This window comes from Conger conger, chromosome 9 (assembly GCF_963514075.1).
Source record: "Conger conger chromosome 9, fConCon1.1, whole genome shotgun sequence".
NCBI classification, from domain to species: Eukaryota; Metazoa; Chordata; class Actinopteri; order Anguilliformes; family Congridae; genus Conger; species Conger conger.
In genome coordinates this window covers 56,468,586-56,481,085 of record NC_083768.1, presented here as the reverse complement: position 1 = coordinate 56,481,085, position 12,500 = coordinate 56,468,586, and the positions used below count along the sequence as shown (strand labels likewise).

Sequence of the window (12,500 nt, the reverse complement as noted above, 5' to 3'; positions counted from 1 at the left end):
AAACAGTCACACATTCCGTTCTCCGACATACGTGTGTGCGTGACGTCTCCTCCCACACACCTGTCTGTCACCCAGGTAAGCCCCAACAACACGCAGGCATGAGAGAACTGTGCTCCCATGAGCTGAAGAACACAGACTGAGAACAAGTGAGTGTGGGCAAAGACAGGCTGGGGTCCATGCACAGTAAAATTCCCTGTGTTAATTTAACTCTCACAGAGTGCATGCAACAGGGGTACAACAGGGACCATAATGTAAGTCCTGTGAGAAGTGATTTAACACTGAACATTTCAGTCATGTATGCTTTAGGCCTGCATCTCCACTAGGCCCTTTGACAGGTGGTCTGTGGTGTGGAGACACAATCGCCTATGGGTTCCGAGGGTTACAGACGGAGTCTACTAGTTATCAACAAGTAATCAGCCAGCTACCTGCTAATCGGCACAAGCACCGCGTGACGGACAGGGAGAAAAACCCACCAACGGTCTCACGCTGGTCTCAGCGATCGCGGAACCTTCCGGAGAATAAAGTGCTTAAAAGCACCGGCCAGCCTCAATTAGCATCGCTGTCCACCTTTACCCCCCCCCTGTCTGTTTCCCATGAATCATCGCTCTCCAAACAGCTGCTGCCACTCTCACGGAAACATCCGGAATCGCCGCCCCAAATCTGGGAAGCGCGCGCAGACTTTCCCGGCTGGCGCGAGGCGGCTACGTCGATCTAAACGCTATGATTGCAGCGTTTTAAACACGCATTCTTAAAGCCGGTTACGCGCCGGCGTTGACTGCTGCGTTACTGAGGCTCGCTGCAGCGCCGCACTCTCTAACTCTGAGGAATGCTGAGATGTTGTCGGACTGACGTGGCCATTAAAAGCCAGACGAGGAACTGGGAAATAAATAAATACAAAAAGAAACACGCCAGTCCTGTTTTACTCTGAAGAGCGGCCTTGCCTTCGCTCTTGACCTCTCCGCCTCGCTTGCGCCTCCTTCCTTTATTTACAAACAAGCTGCTTTGTGACGGACAGAATTCCTCCCCTCACCTGCCGTGATTGGCTTCTCAAGAAGGAGAAGTCTCTCGGGTCATAACAAAGTCAACATGTCTGAAATGTGTCTGGCTTTTTGTCGTTTTTTTTCCTTTTTTTTTTCCCTTTCACTCTGTTTGCTTGTGTGACAATAACAACATCAGGAGGCTCAGCTTCTGCCTCTTCCCCTTGTACAGGGGTGAAAGGTCACACCCGGGCCAGGGGTGAAAGGTCACACTCCTGTCAGGGGTCTTCAGGACAGTCCTTTTAATGGGGCACGTGCCATTCAGCAGAGACAAAGTGTAAATTATCCCAAAACTCCGTGAAAAACCCTTCCGCCTCCCTCCCTCCTCCCGGGAAGGGGTTCTTCTTTATCAGGATCTTTCTGGGAAACCAGAAACCAACCCCATCCCCACAAAATCCCCATCTTTCCCCTCTCACGGGGGGTGTAACACCGCAGGTTGTTCCTGGGGGTTTCGGAATGCGGTGGTAAAATAGCGGTCAAACGGCGGCTGGTTGTAGCCGGAGCGGGTCAGGCGGGGGTCAGGCGGGGGTCGCGTGCGTGCCACGCAGAGAAGCCAGGCTTCAACACCCCGCTCTGAGCCTCTCTGGGCCCCAAGACGTCAACAGCGCCGTTAAAGGTGTTAAGGGCTCCCAGCGTAACAATGCCAAACCAGAGCTAAACAAAACACCAGGCACTTCCTGCCCCGTAACGCACACTTCCTGTTCTGGAGACCTACGGCGAAAACGTGGCCTTGTGCAGGAGGAAAAGGGAGAATTTTAGTCGTTCTTGGTTTTTTTTTTTTGTTTGTTTGTTTGAAAGGAGTCGGCGTGTGGGATTCGCTGAGCACAGATTTAACAGCGATAGCGCTTAGCCACCGTGGGACAGGAAGTGGGGCTGAAGTCGGCGCGTTTCCACGGTTCCTCTACCCCCCCCCCCGCCCACCACTCCAGATTCCCAAACCGTACCCTCCGACTGCACTCCACATAAACGGCGAGAGAGCGGGAGCCGGGCTGACGCTGTTCTAACACCGCAGGGCATGCACTCACCCCTGAGCCAGCGCTACTTAAGTTAATCTCTCCCAGGCGATAAGCAGGGGCCGCTTAAACTCCGCCGCAAAAAACACACCGACTGTGCCTTCCTGCGCCCCCGGCTACCACCGAGCTCTTCCACTTTTGAGGTTTCCTTAGTCGAAAGCACTTCGGGCCCTGATGGGAGAGCTGGGACGGGCTTTGCAGTTCGCGAGATCAGACGCCCCCTGTGTTTGTGCATTTCAACCCGACCGACGCTACTCCCGAGGCCCGGTGCAGCACAACCAACTGGCCAAATGCAAACAGCCTCGCAATGCTAATGTCGGCAGCACTAATGTCCTAGCGTCGCTAACAGCCTAGCAGCACTAGTAGCCCAACTTTGCTAACAACCTAGCAATGCTAACCGCCCAGCATCGCTAACGGCCTAGCAATGCTAACGGCCTAGCACCCCTAGCAGCAGTAGTAGCCCAACTTTGCTAGCAACCTAGCAATGCTAATGGCCTAGCATCGCTAACGGCCTCGCAGTACTGACAGCCCTGACATGGCTTATCGACATGCATAGCGGGCGGCGGCAGCTCAAATGGGCCTGTGGGCTAACGGTGTGGCAGCAGACCTAGCGGAAAGAGCCCGGCCGTCTCTGAACCCGAGCCGGCCTCAGACACCATCAGATTTATTGCCTGTTTAACACTCGGGGTTGACAGATTTCCCCCGGCCCTGGAAGCGGTCACCGGACTTGTTTTTCCTTCCTGCTTCCTCTCTCTTTATCTCTCTCTTTTCTTCCTTTTCTTCCTGTTTTCCAGCTCTCAGCGAGGGGGTGGGAGAGGATGTTTTCTCTCCCCGCTAAAACGGCACCCAGAATTTACAGCCTCCCCCCTCACAGCACCGGGGAAACGCGGCCGGCCAATCAGGGCACACCGCCTCACCCGGGACCCGGCTGTGATTGGTCGGCCCGGCTTTGAAACTAATGGTGCGTTCCATTTGTACTGGGAAGTCGGAATTTCCGAGTTCCCAGTCGGACATTTCAACTGGAACGCCCCCTGAGGTGGGATTTCCGACTGGGAAAGTCGGAAGGACCGAGTAACCCCGAGTTAGAAATCCAAGATGGCTGCTCCGTGCGTCAACGGTAAATAAAATCTCTCGTAATGTATTATTTAGCACTTCTGTTTTGTTTTTGTGTAATTAAATAAGTGGTATACGTAGTACTGTCCAACGTCTATCTGTGGACATGTTACTACGGTGTTTGTATGTATAGAATACCGTGTAATGTGGTGTTTTCAACTGGTATTGCTAACAATGGCCACAACGATAGCAACAATAGCACTGGAGGCGTCCATCTTGGTTATCCGAGTTGTTTACTGGAATGCGGTCAACTCGGGTGTGACGTCATTCCCAGCTCCGACTTCCGACTTCCGAGGTAAATGGAACGCGTTATAAGACCGGGTCGGTCGATGAACCCCCGCGAGGGTTTAAATCCGATACCGTCTCACATCACGACCGCGTCACGCTAAAGCAGGGCATCGGGGGAGCGTTTAAAACACGGTCTAAATCATTCTGTGCGTCTCTGCGGGGATGGCGGGCGGTGGAGGGTGTGTTTTAATGGCCGCCTGGCGTTCCTCTGTTCACTGACTGACTGAGCGGGGTCTGTTTGTAGCAACCTGTTCCCAAAAAAAACATTTTTCTTGAAAATTACTCAGTGGAACGGAAACCAACTCACCAATAACCCTGCTCCAGCTACACTCCCACAACCTCCCTCAGGACGGGGAGGGTACAGCACGCGCCCAGACAAAAAGGTTCCATAGAAGAACCCCCTACTAGTTCACGGGTTCTTTGTCAGACAAAATGATTCTTCGTCTGGCAACTTTCACACTTCACAGCCGTAACAGACAGTTCCATAAAGAACTAAAAGGGCTCCTCTTTAGAGACTTTGGTTACGTTTGTCCCGTGTGATAAAGGCTAGAGCATTGTAACTTTCCCATTCATAACGACACTGCACTGAAAAGCATTGTGGGGAAATCATAGAAATTCGAACTTGCCCTCTGTGGACCAATCAGCTTTGGCCCTGGAGAATTGTTTTTAACATAAGGGCTTTGTTTTAGTTTTTTCTTTTTACATTAAAAACAGGGTATGCCAAAATACTTGCACAACTCACCTACTATGACACCACAGAATTCATTCATGCACTGCTTTCCATTACAGAACGGTACATTACTGGCATTTGGCAGACACTCTTATCCAGACAATAAGTGCATGAATGGGGGTTAAGTAACCCTAGAGGCCTGAGCTACCCACAGTGCTCTGAAATGCCAAAAGTTAAAAGCTCGGAACACCTACAGCATAAACTAGTTAAACCTGTTAGTGGTAAATACGTGAGAATTACACGATGCAAAGGACAATAGGCGCAATTCAGCAAAACAGCAAGATTGCATAGCAAAAAAAAAAAAGCAAAAAAGAAATATCAATAACAAACAATTTAGCAACAAAAACAGAGCTGTAAGCAATGGCAATTAAACTGAGCCAGAGTAGCCGAGTCACCGTCAGAAGCGTGACTTAAAAAGGCGGGCCTTTTAACAGCTGATCATCAACAAAGCCTGTTTGGGATCGTTTGGGGGACGCACGCGTGTGGTTTCAAACGGGCTTCCACCCGGCTGTTTCCTCGTTTATTTTTAAACATGTTCCAGCCACCGCCAGCGCATATGAAGACTGCAATCAAAACAAAAACAGTCAGGATCGGTCCGCCCACTTTGTCATCATCAACATTATTGAACGCAAACCATCCATCCATCCATTATCCTAACCCACTTATCCTGAACAGGGTCGCAGGGGGCTGGAGCCTATCCCAGCAGACATTGGGTGAAAGGCAGGAATACACCCTGGACAAGTCGCCAGTCCATCGCAGGGCACACACACCATTCACTCACACACTCATACCTATGGGAAATTTAGAATCTCCAATCAGCCTAACCTGCATGTCTTTGGACTGTGGGAGGAAACCGGAGTACCCGGAGGAAACCCACGCAGACACGGGGAGAACATGCAAACTCCGCACAGAGAGGCCCCGGCCGACGGGGATTCGAACCCAGGACATCCTTGCTGTGAGGCGGCAGTGCTACCCACTGCACCATCCGTGCCGCCCGAACGCAAAGCCAGTCTCTAAAATCACTTGATGTGACAATGCGTCTAGGTACGGGATTAGATCCAGTCAGGCAGAGAGGCTGGGATGGCCTGCTAATGTGAACCGTATTCAAGTCGGCACACTTGCTGTTAATCAGGTATAATAAAAACTGGCTCAGGACATGTAACGGTTTAATATCTTAATTTTATTCTCAACCATTTCAGCGTCTAAAGACACAGCTGGTCCAGTCCTGAACCCTTTAAACCACTGAAGGCGTAAGATCTCATATACTGCAGGTGATTACAATGTTCTGAACTGAACATTCTTATGCTGATGTAACAAAATGGAGTTCAAGAACACTGACACAGTATTTTGAAAGAAAAATCTGAAGAAAAAAAAAACCTACTCTTCAAAGAGAGCTGAGAAATGTCTTTGAAGAAAAAAGTTTTGCAGAAGAATGTATTTTAATTGAGAAAAGGGTGTTTTGAAAGACCTTCTTAATAAGGCTTGTTAAATAAATGAAGCCAAGCTGTAAAAGATGTTTTTAGGACACAGAAACGAGGATAACTGGCCAGACCTCGTCAGGTCTTGTGTAGCACCCGCTGGGACCCCAGATTCTGCACCCCTCTCTGCCCTGCGTGCTCCTGACGACCCTCCAGGTCTATATTTACAGCCAGTCAGAGGTCCCAGACTCCAGAACGGTTATAGCTCTGCTATACACAAGCCTCGCCTGCGGAACAACACATTCACCTCCCCCCATATCCCTCCGCACACACACCCTCACACACACACACACACACAGGCACACACACACACACACAGGCACACACACACACACACTTACACAGGCACACACACTCACACACACACACACACACACACACAGGCACACACACACACACACTCACACAGGCACACACACTCACACACTCACACAGGCATACACACTCACACACTCACACAGGCATACACAGGCACACACACTCACACCCACCCACACTCACACAGGTACACACAGGCATACACACACACAGGCACACACAGGCACTCACTCACACACACTCACACACACACTCACACAGGCACACACAGGCACACACAGGCACACACACAGACACACAGACACAGACACAGACACACACACACACACACACATACAGAGACACACAAACAGACGCGCACACACACAGACCCAAAAACACTCACACAGAAACAGACACAGACACACACACACACACACGCACAGACGCACACACATACATACAGACACACACAAACAGACGCACACACACAAATAAAAAACCGGGCAGCTTGCAGGAAGCAGCAAATCTCTCTCTCAAAATGACACGTTTGGTGAGAATGAGAGAGGGAGACGCAGTCAGGAAATGAATGGTGTTTACAGTGAGAGACAGCCCAGACAGAAGATAGAGAGGAGTGATATGTAATTGTTATTATGACAGCAAGATCATATTTCATGTCATGTCTTATGAGCATTAGCAACATACTAAATACAAATTCATATTATTATTTTTCGACACAGTCAGCAGATGCAGTGGTGGTGTTCTTGTGCAATATGTCACCACCTCCTTGTGACAAATACACATTGGCATGCTTGTCAAAAACAAAATGAATGAGAAATTAAGAGAGAGAGAGAGGAGAGAGAAAGAAAGAAAAATGAAAAAGGAACAATCCCTATGCAGGAGTGTCGGATAGCTAGTCTGAGTATTGCCTTTGAGAGACAGACTGAGATATTTTAGGCAGCTCTCTCATGGTCTATGTGTTTAAGTTGACCCTGCTCTTAAACCATCTTGGTTGAACGTAAACTGGTTGTCCTCTCTTCTGCTCCACGATGCTGAGTTTATTACTCTATGGCTTGGGGTTTGGTACTTTCTTTCATTATGTTCTCTTGTGACTGGTACACGTCTTTGTCTGTTACTTCTCTGTTTAAGGTAGTTGACCCTCGTCTTTGGATTTAGACGTAGATTTTTATGTCGTAACTAAAAATCTCGATCCAACAGTTCGCTCTGCCTATCAAAGAATTCGGCGATTTAACTGATAATTGATATTTTTGATAATAATTGATGCATTAGATTTAATAAATGTATTTTACATGTCGGATAAGTAAAGGGTTTCAACAGTTGATGCGCTTGTGTTCGGTATTCACAGTGCCGGCTGTTAAAAATCGCTGGATTCGGGAACTTCACTTCTTCCTCGACAGGAGCATAATGCCGGGACTGACTTGGGCAGACGCCGAGAAATCATCGATATTTACTGAGAGAGAGAGAGAGAAGGAAGTTGGGGGCGGAGGTGGTTGGCATGACGACGGTGGGGCATTGATTAAATCCGATGTGTCCCCCCCGTGGGAGCCCGGCTCTGTACATCAGAGCACTAACCCCCCTCCCCCCTCCCCCGTGTCGATAGTCTGATCCGGTCGGGATCTCACTCCGTGGGCTTCAAAGCGCCTCCCGCCCCGCCTCGCTCCACGGCCCTCATGGAGGTGGGGGGGGGGGGGGGGGGGAGACAGCGGCTACCCGCAGGTCGACCGGGGGGCGGGGGGAGGTGGGGGCAGCTGGGTGTTTGTCACCTGCTGCTCCTGAGATTATTCTGGCTCTGCGAGGATTACGGTCTGCGAGGTTTACCGTCTCCCGGCTAAACTTCACAGGGATGTCTGCGATATTCCTGCCCTCAAAGGCTGCAGTTCCTACAACCTGGGTCCTGGAGGGCCACAGTGTCTGCAGGGCTACTCTACCCTGGTCCTGGAGGGCCACAGTATCTGTAGGGCTACTCTGGTCCTGGAGGGCCACAGTATCTGTAGGGCTACTCTGGTCCTGGAGGGCCACAGTATCTGTAGGGGTACTCTGGTCCAGGAGGGCCACAGTATCTGTAGGGCTACTCTACCCTGGTCCTGGAGGGCCACAGTATCTGTAGGGCTACTCTGGTCCTGGAGGGCCACAGTATCTGTAGGGCTACTCTGGTCCAGGAGGGCCACAGTATCTGTAGGGCTACTCTACCCTGGTCCTGGAGGGCCACAGTGTCTGTAGGGCTACTCTACCCTGGTCCTGGAGGGCCACAGTATCTGTAGGGCTTCTCTACCCTGGTCCTGGAGGGCCACAGTGTCTGTAGAGCTACTCAACCCTGGTCCTGGGGGGCTATGGTGTCTATAGGGACACTTAACCCTGGTCCTGGATGCTCATAGACCCAATAGTGCTACAGACCTGTATGTTTAGCCTGTAGAAAACACAAACCGGCCGACTAAGTCAATCTTAGCCTTGACGAAACGAGCTGTCCAGTTTGGAGAGGTTCAGAGGGAGGGCTGGGACCACAGAGTAAGACCCCCGCTGAGCGCAGGTGAGGAAACTTTCACGATACTGATAAATGACCCCCCCCCCCCACATTGACTAATTTAACACCTCATTTCCCCCCCCCAAGGACCGGAGCAGCTACAGCCTTCCCTAATTGCTGCCAGCGCCTGCAGACTCAGTATTTACACCGGACTGCGAAATGTTCCAACTCACACAAACGGGGCGGGACGCCAGCAGGCCCGGGGGGCGGTCTGCCCGTTTTATTTCGGGGTGTTATCAGGGCCTGAGGGACTCATTTCAGACGTCGGCGGTCTGGCTAAAGGGGCCCGCGTGGCTCAATTAAAAACCCAGAAAACGGCCGCTGTTTGAAAGTCAAACCCCAAAAAAGCGTGGGGACACAGCGGCCCTGCGGGACTGGAAGTTTCAGACACCCGCCGCCGTAGACTAAAGCACGACGGTCAGACGCCTGTCCTTCAACGGTCCCGCTTTCTCTCCGGAACTTTCTTTCGACGCCAACGCCTTCCGGTTTTGATGTATCTTATAAATAATAAGACAAAGGGACGCGGTGAAGGACGCTACCCTTGGCAGCAGATGCCGTCCTGAGGCTTCGCTCGTAATAAACGTCCATAAACCGTAACAGGATGTCAGAACCGCGCCCAACAAAATGTCCGCTCCCCGACCGGAACGTCGAGAGGCGGACGGGAACAGAGACGGGAGGCCGGCTGGGCGAACAGACCCCGGAGGCCGAGCCATCCCAGTTCCTGGAGACTCGTAGGGGTCGATATGTTCCTTGTTTTTCGCCTCCAGATCATCAACCAGTTCAGACCCGTACACCCCACAGAGGAAAACGGGGTTCTTTGGGAGAGGGAGCGAGAGACCGAGAGAAAGAGAGGGAGAAAATGATGGAGAGATGGTGAGAGAGAAGTAGGGAGGGGGGCAGATTGATGAGCCAGCCAGAGAGAATGATGGAGAGGTGGAGAGGGAGAGAGAGGAAGGAAGAGCCCAGTGTATATCATTTTCTTGATTATTAATGCATTCATATTCAAATGTTTTGCTGTGCGCAGTATTTGTGGTGGTGTTCTCTGCCAATGAAGCACTTTGGATCAGACGCGAGTCGGAGGGGGAGGTAGACGGACCGTGAGACTGACAGATTGAAAGAGAGGGCTCTTATGGACTGGATACACTCTCAGAAAATAGCGCTTTTTGGCTCGCGTCCGTAGAGAAACCCTTTCTCGGTTCTTTATGGGGCCCTCTGTCACAGGGGCGAAGCGTGGAAGCTCCCAGACAAAGAACCGTTTCGCCCAATAAAAAAAACCCTTCTGTGGAATCCCAGGGTTCCTTTTGGATGTTTTCTTAGGGTGTTGGGAGACCGGGTGAGGCTCGAGCAGGTGAATAAAGTGCTTCGCGTGACAGCCACAGCAGGCGGGTTGTGTGCATGTGTAGCATGGTTAGCTCAGCTAGTTCGCTAGTAAGCACGGATGGTGCAGTGAAAGTGAAGGCTGGTAGCAGGTTATCGCGACAACACTCCCCGATGACGTAACCCTCAAATTCAAAAGAACGTTGTTGCCCTTGGCTAGAGGCGAGTTCGTTTTTAGCTGACTGGTAACGCGTTCATTCAACAAATAATTTGGACAAGTGAGAGGCCGGGGTTCAAATCCCACCTCGGACTCAGGCAATTCTTCACCTGTTACACATGCCCAGGGAGAGAGAGACTGGATCCAGTGCAGACCATGCCGCAGTTGAAAAACACAGGGCGCGTGCCTCAGTGAATTCCATAATAAAAGTCTGTGAAATAGCACTGGCGCAGAACCCTAAACAGCCGAAATGCAAACGGTTGTATTATTTACGGCGAAATGCCGCGATACATCTAGCGTGTGTTAGATTAGCAGCCTGCTACATATGCTTAATGCATTGTTACAGTTATTTATAAGAATAAGAGGGTTTAATGCATCACTGGTCTGCACATTTTATGGTAAAATAGCGAAGAAGCGCACAGCTGAAATTTACGGTGAAACAGCGCAATACATTTAGCGTTCTGTTAAGCGTTACGTTAAGCCCGCTACCGTGAGCTTAACGTACCCTCACCGTTATTTATACGGGAAAGTTCTGGCAACCCAGTCGCCCGTATTTTACCGTGAAATTTACAATTTGTCTTGGCGGCGTGGGGCGAGGCGTGGTTTCCGTGACGAGGGCGAACAGGAGGCTGAAAGCGACGCTCGCGAGGCCCAGGGAATGCTGGGAGCTGGACGGATAAAGCAGAAAGTTTCCAGGGCAGCGGGATAAGATTTGAGGAAGAGGATTGTCGGCCCCACGCTGGTGAAGCCTGCCTTCGCCCCAGGTCCCCTCCGCAGAGCGACAGGCTCAGAGCCCTAACCTGCAGCTGCTGCCTCAGCTCCCTGTGACAGCGGCGTGTGTGTGTGTGTGAGAGAGAGAGTGTGTGAGAGAGAGTGTGTGTGTGTGTGTGTGTGTGTGTGAGTGTGTGTGTGTGTGTGTGAGTGTGTGCGTGTGTGAGTGTGTGTGTGAGTGTGTGTGAGTGTGTGCGTGTGTGAGTGTGTGTGTGAGTGTGTGCGTGAGAGAGAGTGTGTGTGTGTGTGTGTGTGTGTGTGTGTGAGAGAGAGTGTGTGTGAGTGTGTGTGTGTGTGTGTGTGTGAGAGAGTGTGTGTGTGTGTGTGTCAGACTGTGTGCGTGCGAGTGTGTGTGTGTGTGTGTGTGTGTCAGAGAGTGTAGTGTGTGTGTGTGTGTGTGTGTGTGTTTTATCTGACGAAGCAGCTGGAATAGGTCTTACCCCCTTGGAGAAAGTAAGCAGAGCAGATCTGACTCACACTGGGGAAAGGAAGGGGGGGTACATTCTTATTTACGCACTCACACTCACACTCACACTCACACTCACACTCACACTCACACGCACACGCACACGCACACGCACACGCACACTCACACTCACACTCACACTCACACTCACACTCACACTCACACTCACACACTCACACACTCACACACACACACACACACACACACACACACACACACACACACACACTCACACTCACACTCACACTCACACTCACACTCACACTCACACACACACTCACACACACACACACACTCACACACACACTCACACACACACTCACACACACACACACGTACACACACACACGTACACACACACACACACACACGTACACACACACGTACACACACACACACACACACACGTACACACAGGTTCCTGACCTGCACACCACGCCTACGCCCTCCCTCACCATGCCTACAGAAAAAATGACCCTGTGATCACACAGAAGAACAAGGTTCAAAGATTCTTTTGCAAAATTGTCCCTTGTCTAGGAGCTTCACACCCATGATGGAGGGTTCCATAAAGAACTGAAAAGGGTTCCTCTATGGAGACGAGCCAAAGAACCCTTTTTCTGAGAGTTATTCCAGAAAACCCTTTTTCTATCCAGCACATAAGAGCCCTCTCTCTCAATCTATCGGTCTCACTGTCAGTCCACCTCTCTCTGTGACACTCTATTCTAATCCAAAGTGCTTTATTGGCAGAGAATACCATTACAAATACTGCACACAGCAATACATTTGAATATGAATGCATGAATAATCAGAAAATGATATACACTGGGCTCTCTTCCTCTACCTCTCTCTCTACCTCTCTATCATTCTCCCAGACTCCATCTCATCAATCTCTCCCCCCCCCTCCAAACCCCTTCTCTACTTCTCTCACCATCTCTCCATCATATTGTTCCCCCTCTCCCTCCCCCCGCTCTCAAATTCAAATCAAAAAATGCTTTATTGGCATGACGACATATAGGTTGTTGTCGCCAAAACACAGGAAATAAAATATAAATAACATCATACACCACTGAGCACATGAATATACTCTGTATGTGGACATTCAGTATACAGACCTCTCTCTCTCTCTCTCTCTCTCTCTCTCTCTCTCTCGCTCAGCAGTGCCATCCCCACAGTGAGGAGAGGGTGTAATAACTCTACTGAACGTGACCCATCACACAGGAAAACCGCACTG

The 12,500-nt window shown here is 50.6% G+C and overlaps 1 long non-coding RNA gene across 1 annotated transcript in view; it reads right to left on the bottom strand.

The window, feature by feature from the left end:
- The window catches only part of LOC133136650 (uncharacterized), a 95,924-nt gene that overhangs the window by 33,064 nt on the left and 50,360 nt on the right, over nucleotides 1-12,500 (bottom strand). The window lies entirely within an intron of this gene.